Source organism: Saccoglossus kowalevskii, chromosome 12 (assembly GCF_978046115.1).
Source record: "Saccoglossus kowalevskii chromosome 12, keSacKowa6.1, whole genome shotgun sequence".
Taxonomy (NCBI): Eukaryota; Metazoa; Hemichordata; class Enteropneusta; family Harrimaniidae; genus Saccoglossus; species Saccoglossus kowalevskii.
Window position 1 is genome coordinate 14,829,892 of NC_140652.1, and position 9,254 is coordinate 14,839,145.

The following is a 9,254-nucleotide window of genomic DNA, read 5'->3' on the forward strand; positions in this document are numbered from 1 at the left end:
TGGTCACCGTGATCGTCACTGACACCGGCGCACGTTTGTACACTGTCGCTGGACAAAATATAAATTGACATCGGAATTATCTCGTTATTTAGCAGTTTACTAGGTACGTCACTACACTGTTTTATTTCATCGATCGTCTGAGTAAAACTTTCAAAATTAAAATAAAAGAGAACATATTTTGACATTATAAACATTAGACTATAGTGATCACTATAAAATAAATAAAAAAACGACAAATCACAGTTACTAAATAAATGACAGCCGCTCGGAAATAAATTGACATTTTGTTGAAATAGGTGAACGCGTCGGGTCACGGCGAGGGCAAGTGCGTTAAACGCGGCGTCTAATTGGATAACAAAAATAATCGAGATCGACACACATACGGATACATACAGAGTGGATTCGAGTTAGCGTGATCCATGGCGTGATTGTCATAATTATAACATCGTATTAAAACTTTATTTGGTGGAAACACATTGACCAAGCCCGCATTCTTATTTCATAAATTATCACGCAGATCAAGCTGCAAGCATGGAGGTAAAAAAGAACAGAGGTGTGAATTCGACATTCAACACCAATCACCAAACAATTCAGAAACTTTCAGCCTTCGAAAATGAAAACAGATAGCAGTGTGTAAGGGCTGTGTAATTTCCTGTTTGTCCGACGCTTCGTTTTCGTGTCACTGTCAAAATTATTGCTACCTTTTACTTAACAGGAACTAAATGGTCTCTATAAAACGATAATCAGGATCGCAAAAAAGTCAACTGATTTGAAACACTTGCCGGACGTCTCTTTCTCTTCTGAAATCCGCCTCGGTGATCATGGGCTGGTCCGTAATCTATTTCTTTCAAAAGTGTTGCGCCAGGTTTACATTGTCGGCGTTTCTCTTTAAACCTAGTCGTTTTTTTTCATGGACGAAGACAGTTTTTCCCCCAAAAAAGAATATAAGGTTAAGTGATTGTCGCACCTTCGGATCGATTAGAAACGTGTGAATACATACACTATGGCTATACGTTTCACTGCAACTGCCCACGACACAACATCTTAAAACTATCTCTCTCTCAAAAAAAAAAAAAAAAAAAAACGCCGACCGGAAAATGTATATCGTTTAAAAGTATACTGAACGACCAGTGTTACTACGGCTCAGGGGTATGACTTCCTCTCACATTTTGTCATTTGGTGGCTCACTTTCGGCGAGAGTCGTAAATCCGGAAACAGTCGACCGTTTCACGATAGGTGAGCGTGGCTACAACACGAGAAATATCCCAAATTTACTTGGATACGAGTAATCTTTTCAGCAAAAAAAATCAATAACTACCCTTTTCAGTGGGACACAGATCTAAAATGGGAAACGTGAGGGTGGGCATTGCACAGGCACTTTAAATACTAAACAAAGGCCAGGAAACCATCTACCATGTGCTGCAAGATGTAGCCACACCTCAATAATCATAGACTTACTTCATTGCTATCTTTCTTTTCTTCAGAGCTAGAATATACATCAAATTCACTGTGATCTTCCTCAACATCAGTGATTAAACTGGAAATGATGCCATAAAATACAAATGAGTACAATATCTAAAAGGATTATTTTATTTGATGAAACATTGATCAATACATGTCTTTCACTTTCCCCATTTCACATAAATTTTAGTATCATATGACATCCATATTGGAGGCCAGACTGAATTTCCTCCATACATTCAACATGTAACAACTTTTCAGACTGTAAAACAATTTTGCCATACGCCAAATACTTACAGCAGCAAACTGTCAAAGAGTGCAAAAATACAATGCCATAGACACAAAAGATAGTTTGAGTGCCTTTAGCATGGCAGACTTCCTGTTTAACCATACAGGCCTAATGACCTCCATACTGAAATTCTATACTGTAGAGCCTTTATTTGGGACTGAATTTTTATCAATAAGTTAAATCATCTCACCATTGTTCCTAACATTGTTCATCTGATTCCTGTAATGACTGGTTATGGGCATCTTTTGGTAAAATTTGGACAGCAACAGCACCACTGCCATCAGGCACATGAACTGGATATACTTCAACTTCATGTAAAGCTGCAACTAAATAAAATACTAAACTTATTGCAAAAAACTAAGAATTATAAGTTGAATAAAAGAAACATTCAAATAATTTATACTAAATTTTGTGATTTAACTTTGTCATGATAATCCTGTTTACATATCATTAAAATAAATTATTTTTATTTGTAATTCTGTTTTAATGTGTTCAATGGGACAACAGTGTATAGCATGTGATTACTTCAAAATAATATGGAATACAATGACTTCGAAAGTTTTTTTTTTTAATTTGAAAAAAAAGAAAAAAAAAAGAAGTATGCTTGTCGTTGATGGCACTGTATCTTGTTCACGCATGTGCAGATTGAATTTCTTTATTTCTCTCTATAGTGTCTGTATTAGCGTATGACAAGTCAGTTTCATCCAGTTTTGTTTCTAAAACTCAATTTAAAAAAAAGGGAAAAAAACGTATCACCGCATTGTTTTTTAAGAAACTTCGGACCAGAAACAGATCTATTTTTTTTTGGCCTAATAATTTTTACCACAAACAGATTTTATGTCTTTTTTTTACATTATAAGGTATGAAGACCCTTCATTTTGTTCTCATCAATATTTTAGCTGAAATTCTAATGTCAGTACACATCCAGCTTTAAAGTGGTATTCTACTCCTTATTTTTATCGATATCGCATTTACAGCCCAGAAATGTGTCCCATTTGTCAAAAAACACTGAATGTTAATGACAAAACTTTTGCCACCTTGCGACACTCAAAACATGCCCATAGAACATGTTTGATTTCATTTTAAATATATATGCACAATCTAGATTTTCAAAATAAATTCAGACAACAAAAAGTGCTCATGAGCCACAATATTATATTTTTATTACCCCTATGTCACCAGCAAATGTTTGTGATACAAAGACAAATCTTCGCTATAAGAACCATTGGTAAAAAGTTGTAAAACACTATCAGTACTATACCCTAGTTTTTCTTTTGAAACTGTATGGTTAACTCACGTTTTCTGCACAGAAATAAATATACACTGACTCAGTGAACAAAATACTGAGATTTGGACAAATTTTAGGTTGTATTAGTGTTGAGCAGCCTTTAAACTTAAAAACCAGCAAATTTATTAGCAATTTTTTTTTATTTGTAAGTGTTGTGTATCTTGAAGATGACAGTGCCATATGATCATATCCCACTTTGTGTTTTTCTATAAGACATTGTTATTATCAGCCACATAGACATTGTTGGTGTGGTATTGACCCCCCCCCCCCCTCCCACAAAGAAAAAAAAATATTGTAAAGCAATACAATGCCAATTGCCTACTAACACCGTCTGCTAAGAACTCTATAATTTCTGTCTGTGTAGACATTTAAATCTTACATATCATACTGGTGTTCCTGATGGAAAACATAACAGTGCAAAAGCATGCTTACCTGTTTCGACTTCAATCTTTTTTCCATCATCATCAGCCCAGTAACCGTAAGGTTCAAAATAAGTACGCTTGTGGTTGTAAAACGAGGACTTTCCCATCCATCTAAAACAGTGGCCGCATTCATATAAGCGTTGTTTTGACAGTGGTTCTGACATGCTAATTTCGAGGTGCTTCAGCAATACTAACTAAATTATAATAATGCTTGAAATTTTGCAGACAACGGAAAAATGATTCAAATACAGTATGGTGAAACAAGAATAACTTTTGTCATTGTCAAGTGTGACAAGACACACTGTTGACCTCACTGGCATAGAAAGGCCTTATAGACCGGCCTGTATTCTTACTTAAGTCGAGGTAAACTTGATGTCTTCAGCTGTTATTGAAACAAATGCACATCAAGGATTGAAAATTATTTTTTATATGCGATATTTGCATATTGTGGATTTACAAACACTTAAAAAAAAGAATTAGGCACACGTTTTAATGATACAGCTAGGTAGTCACAACAGCGCCACCATACGACAACCTTTCGTGTACACAAACTAGTGAAGGGTCAGTCTATGTTTGTCATTGCATCCGTGCAGTCTTCTTCAACTTTACACCCGAAGTTCAACATCCTAACATGAATTCAAGAAGACGTCTAAATGCTAATGAAGCATTCAACAACATTATGGAAGAAAACGCTTCATCAAGTTTTGCCGAATCTGATTTCAATAGTAGTACTCCGTTTTACCCGGCTAGTTGAGTTCAGCCATCATGGTTCAGCCTCAGGAGCCTCATGCTCAACATCCACTCTATACCTAGATGCACAGACAACCCAGCCACCAAGATGGTCAACACCAAGACAGCCACTTCAACAACAGAATTCAAATACTGTGGGGTATGCTCAAGATAGTCAGACTGCAGGTAATTGTTCAGTTTTATATGCGAGTTAATTTCGATCAATCGCATTTGCACCTTTCTAGTTATTTGTGGCGCCGATCCTGGATCTAAGATTAAATATATAACGTTTAATTTTTCCTACAGTGTTGGTGTATTTATCTGATATATTTGCTATGTTAGTAGCCTTTCCTATATTTCGTTTATGTATGGGCATAGACACTCAAAGCATTGTTTTGTCAGCATATCCTGTGTACCATATGTTGTGGATCCTGATTAAAAGTCAAGTACACAATAGTTTCAAACAATAGGCTTCTTCACAGGATATACTCTTTTGTTTAGAACTTTAACACACATTAACAAATTTGCATATATGCTTCTTTACAGACTTTCAAGTTATATATGAGAATTTTAATTAACTCCAGGAAACTTGCAGCAACATGTCATCACAGCAAGAAGATTTGAAAGACTGCATATTGTCTAGATTAAAAAATCTGGAAAAAAAGTTGAAGATTCTATACTACAACAACGGCAGCAACGGCAACAACAATGTCAGACACAGTCAACAAAAAAACAAAAAATTAGAACACCATCAGAGCTTTCGGTAAGTGTTGCTTAAACATTTACACATGCTACAAACCAATCCGATGCTGTATTGAATTATTTTGCAAATATGTGTAGTTTAATGTAAGACGTGGGGAGAATTGGGGTTTGTGAAACAAATTTAGAAATTAAAATAAATATTTATTTAAGCTCTGCATGACACTGATTTGTCAATTTCATTTACCTTTAAGATTTAGTATAACCATAGACCCTTTTGGAGGGTCTATGGTATAACCAACTGCTGTAATTGATCTTGTTTTCTATGTTTTTTTATAGATGAGAATCAAGCAATTATGTGCACATAATCAGAGTTTGGCATTTGATGCTATTGCTGGGTGAGTTCACAAACATAATATTTTAGTCTGTAACATGCCATACATATAAACACAAACTAAAAAGAAACAGTTGTGAACCACTGTGTGTGATTAAAACCCCAAAAGGGCAACCAAATTAAGAAATATTTTTTTTTTTATGTAAAACTTTGTAGAAATACTGTTTGATCGATAATTTTGCATACATGTGCAATTAAAGAAGTTGACAAGATGACTCAACAGGTTCATGTGTATCATATTATGTTCGTCCATGTACTTTATAATAGATTATTATAGGGTCCATGGTTTGTCATCGTTAGGTAATTTTATCTTTTTTATCAGCATTAGTTTATTCAGTTTTTGTTTTTTGTTAATAGTTGGAATGCTGAACACAACAGACAGATTAGAGAAAAGATTATGGACCAATTAAGATTAAAGTTTGACGACAAATATTCAGAAAATGAGTATCAATGTAAGTAAAAATTTAATTATCAGTTACTGCTTTGCTTATTGTTGACAATTATACCTGTAACTCAAGAAGTGAACCATGTGGTTATTGCTTTGTGGTTTTCATTGATGTTCCAATAGTTGATTCCTATCGGGAACACTTTATTCATATTAATTATTCGTTATTGATTCGTTTAATATTCACTTTGAGTCACAGTACTGTTGTATTTCTTTGAAATTACATGTATCCCTATGGCAAACTAACACAACCTTGACTGTTTCATGCAAATCCTGTCTTCTATTGTGATACCCAACCACAATTTCATGTGTTTCAATGTGCTATCAAAGAGACATGACTTGTTTAAATTTTTGATGAATTTTAATGAGTGATGAATTAACTTGAATATATTACTAATGAAGAATGCTATTAAACTCATTCTATATTAGTTGCATTGTAGTACTGTTGCTTTATCAATTTCTTTCTAGTCGCTATACGAAGAGCTTATGAAAATAAGAGGATACATGCTAGAGAAGGACAAAACCCAGCATTAAAAAACAAAAATAAGATGACGAAGCGTCTAAACACACTATGCTGGCAGGTATGTTGTAATAAATTATAAATATATTGTTAGAATATACAATAAATTTGTGTACTCCAACACTCAATAATTTATCAAATTAATTTATTGTGATTTAACTATTTCACCATAATCAGCAGTTATATATTTGTTTTCATGTAATAATAACATTTTGCTGATTATCGGTAATACAATTACAATTGTATTTTTGTTGACTACTTGACACTTTACTATAAGTTGTAATTGTTACATTAGTATTTATGTCATCGAATGTTTTCTTACAGACAATGCAGAGACGCATGAGTCTTAGAGAGTGAAGAGGAGAGAGCCATGTGGAAAGAAGTGGACCCTGAATTGATGTCCGGTGAAGAGGACCGGGAGGATGGCTCTCTCCTCAAATCACCAAGATGGAGAGCTGCTCCAAAAATGAGCTCATCTCTTCACTAGATCGTCGTCTTCATGACAAAGGCATAATGAAAAGATTGGTTAAAAAAAGCCTCCGCTCAACAGTGTTTACAGAAAGGCAAAAACCAGCAAAAAATATCCAACCAGCTGCGTGTGTTGATAATTTTTTTTTGAGGAATGGGGTTTCCTCATGTGTTTAATTTTGATAGTGTTGCTTTTTAACTATATGTGGGGGAGTGTTTTCATTTTTTTTTTTTACATTTGAGACACTGAAATGTTACCATTTACAAGTTTTAATGGATGTTTCACATTTATTTATTATTTCCATTGGGGGGCATTATTTTATAGTATTTACATTCGAGGGACGTGTTATGCTATCATTTACAAGTTTAACAGATTTTTCACATTTACGGGGGGGGTAATTTTTCAGATTTAATTTTTACATAGGGAAGGGGGTCGAGTTTTATTATTTCTTATTGTATTTACATGTGTGGGAGGATTGTATGTTATTATTTACAAGTTTTAAGAAATTCTTTCACATTTATTGTTATTTTTTGAGGGGGGATTCACACACATTCAATTTTGATAGAGGGGTGGGGTCTTATTTATTAACATTTATGGAGTATTTTTTGCAAAGGTTTCAAATATTTATGTGTTTACACGTTTTCATTGTTTTGTGATGAGTACTAATAAATCATAATGCATTTTCTATATTAAGGTATATATAGATTTGTGTGTGTGTGCTGAATGTATGCATCTATGTACAAGACTGCTGGCCACTGTTCCCATGAGTTACAAGGAATAACCCCACTATCATTGCTCCAGCTAATAATTTTAAATGACTGTATCTGGATTCTGTTTTCTTCATAAAGTTCTCTAAAGAAGATAACAATGTCCTCACCATTCTTACTTTAGAATGCATGCGCCAATCATGTGGGCATATGAATACCTTTCACAGAATTCTTTGTGTAAAAACTAAACTGAGGGTTCAGCACCTCTGTGGAATAAGCCCATGGTTCAAATATCTTTTCCCAGAAACCATGAATGAAGTAGCCCTCTATAAAAGTGATACAGCAGCTACCATTTCTACATCAACCAATATTTTATATAAATGCTTCCCTGTATTTTTGTAATTTCACGAAAATACAGATCATGAATTTGGTTGTATTTATACAAATCAATGTGAATGCATTCCATGTATTTGTGTGATTCCACGAAAATACAATGTTTGAATTAAGCTGGTTTTGTATAAATGCATGAAAATACAAATCTTGAATTTGGTTATATTTATGCGTATCAATGTGAATGCATTCCATGTATTTTTTTGATTCCACGAAAAGACAGCGTTTGAATTAAGCTGGTTTTGTATAAATGCATGAAAATACAGATCTCGAATTGGGTTGTATTTATACAAATCAATGTGAATGCATTCCATGTATTAAGCTGCTCAAGTATGAATCCAGGAAGATAAGTCCCTGTATTAATCTGTATCTATACACTAAATTAATACATGAATAATAGACTTCCTGTATCAACATTTATTCACAGAAAATACAACACTGATGCAGGTAAAGACAGGAATGCATTTACTGTGAATGCAGGTCAATAAAGGAAGTGTATTATCCCTGTATTAAATGAGTGCAAATACACGTGAAGACAGCCTGTATTCACACTGTATTTACATGAATAAAATGTTACATTTCCCTGTATTCTCATTGATTTTCTGATAATACAGGCTAATCTACTGATGAATACAATCTGTATTTTCGCAATTTCACGTAGTGGCAATTAATCGGTGGCGCCGCTGTTAAATGTTGTTTACATCTCTGCTGTACGCTTACGGCTTTCCCAATTTATACAGTACGTGTCAAATCGAATACATTAAATATAGATATAATGGCACAATACCTAGATATTTAATACGAATATTATTTCTTAAATCTTTCAAAGCAGAATGTATCACTGATCCAACACTTTTGCCTAACGCCCTTGCGTGAACTATTGCTTGACGAAGTGACATGGCACTGCGTACTACAGTCAATCAAATATTTATTCCACGCTCTATTTATATGGAATCTCTATTATTTTATGACAAAAGAAAATTCGATGTTTACTTGTGAAAGGCGACTCATCAGTTTATCATATTTACTAAATGCCTTTAAATCGAGAACACATGAAAAGTAGTAAATATTCAACTATGGCACGAGAAGAACAATCATAAGTTAGAGTCTTGTTACTGCTGTTTCGACTTCCCAGACTGGTATGACAATATTAAAATAATTTAGAAACACTATTCGACGATATGAATTATTTATACTGAGAATATGTCATAGTTGTTAATAAATTATTGATTTGATAACAAATACAAGCTTGACACAGAATACAAACAAAACATTGCATGGTAATCAGATAAGAAGGCACACTCTTTTAGTAACCTCCTTGATTTCAAGGTATTAAGCCTTATTGAATGTTTTACAGTCTTGGGCTGATTTACTTGAGTGTCTGGACGCATTGCCGATAAAACCACGAGTGATCCAGTTACAGGAAATAACGCGAATGGGC

At 34.0% G+C, this 9,254-nt stretch overlaps 2 long non-coding RNA genes across 2 annotated transcripts; both read left to right on the forward strand.

Moving 5' to 3' along the window:
- Positions 1–4,773: 4,773 nt before the first annotated feature.
- On the forward strand, positions 4,774–5,665 carry LOC146735553 (uncharacterized). The gene is made up of 3 exons (XR_014931110.1): positions 4,774–4,952; positions 5,228–5,286; positions 5,640–5,665. It is a non-coding gene; the product is annotated as an uncharacterized LOC146735553 (long non-coding RNA).
- A 3-nt stretch (positions 5,666–5,668) lies between these two features.
- LOC146735554 (uncharacterized) lies at positions 5,669–6,274 on the forward strand. Its single transcript, XR_014931111.1, has 2 exons — positions 5,669–5,734; positions 6,196–6,274. It is a non-coding gene; the product is annotated as an uncharacterized LOC146735554 (long non-coding RNA).
- The last annotated feature ends 2,980 nt before the right edge of the window (positions 6,275–9,254 follow it).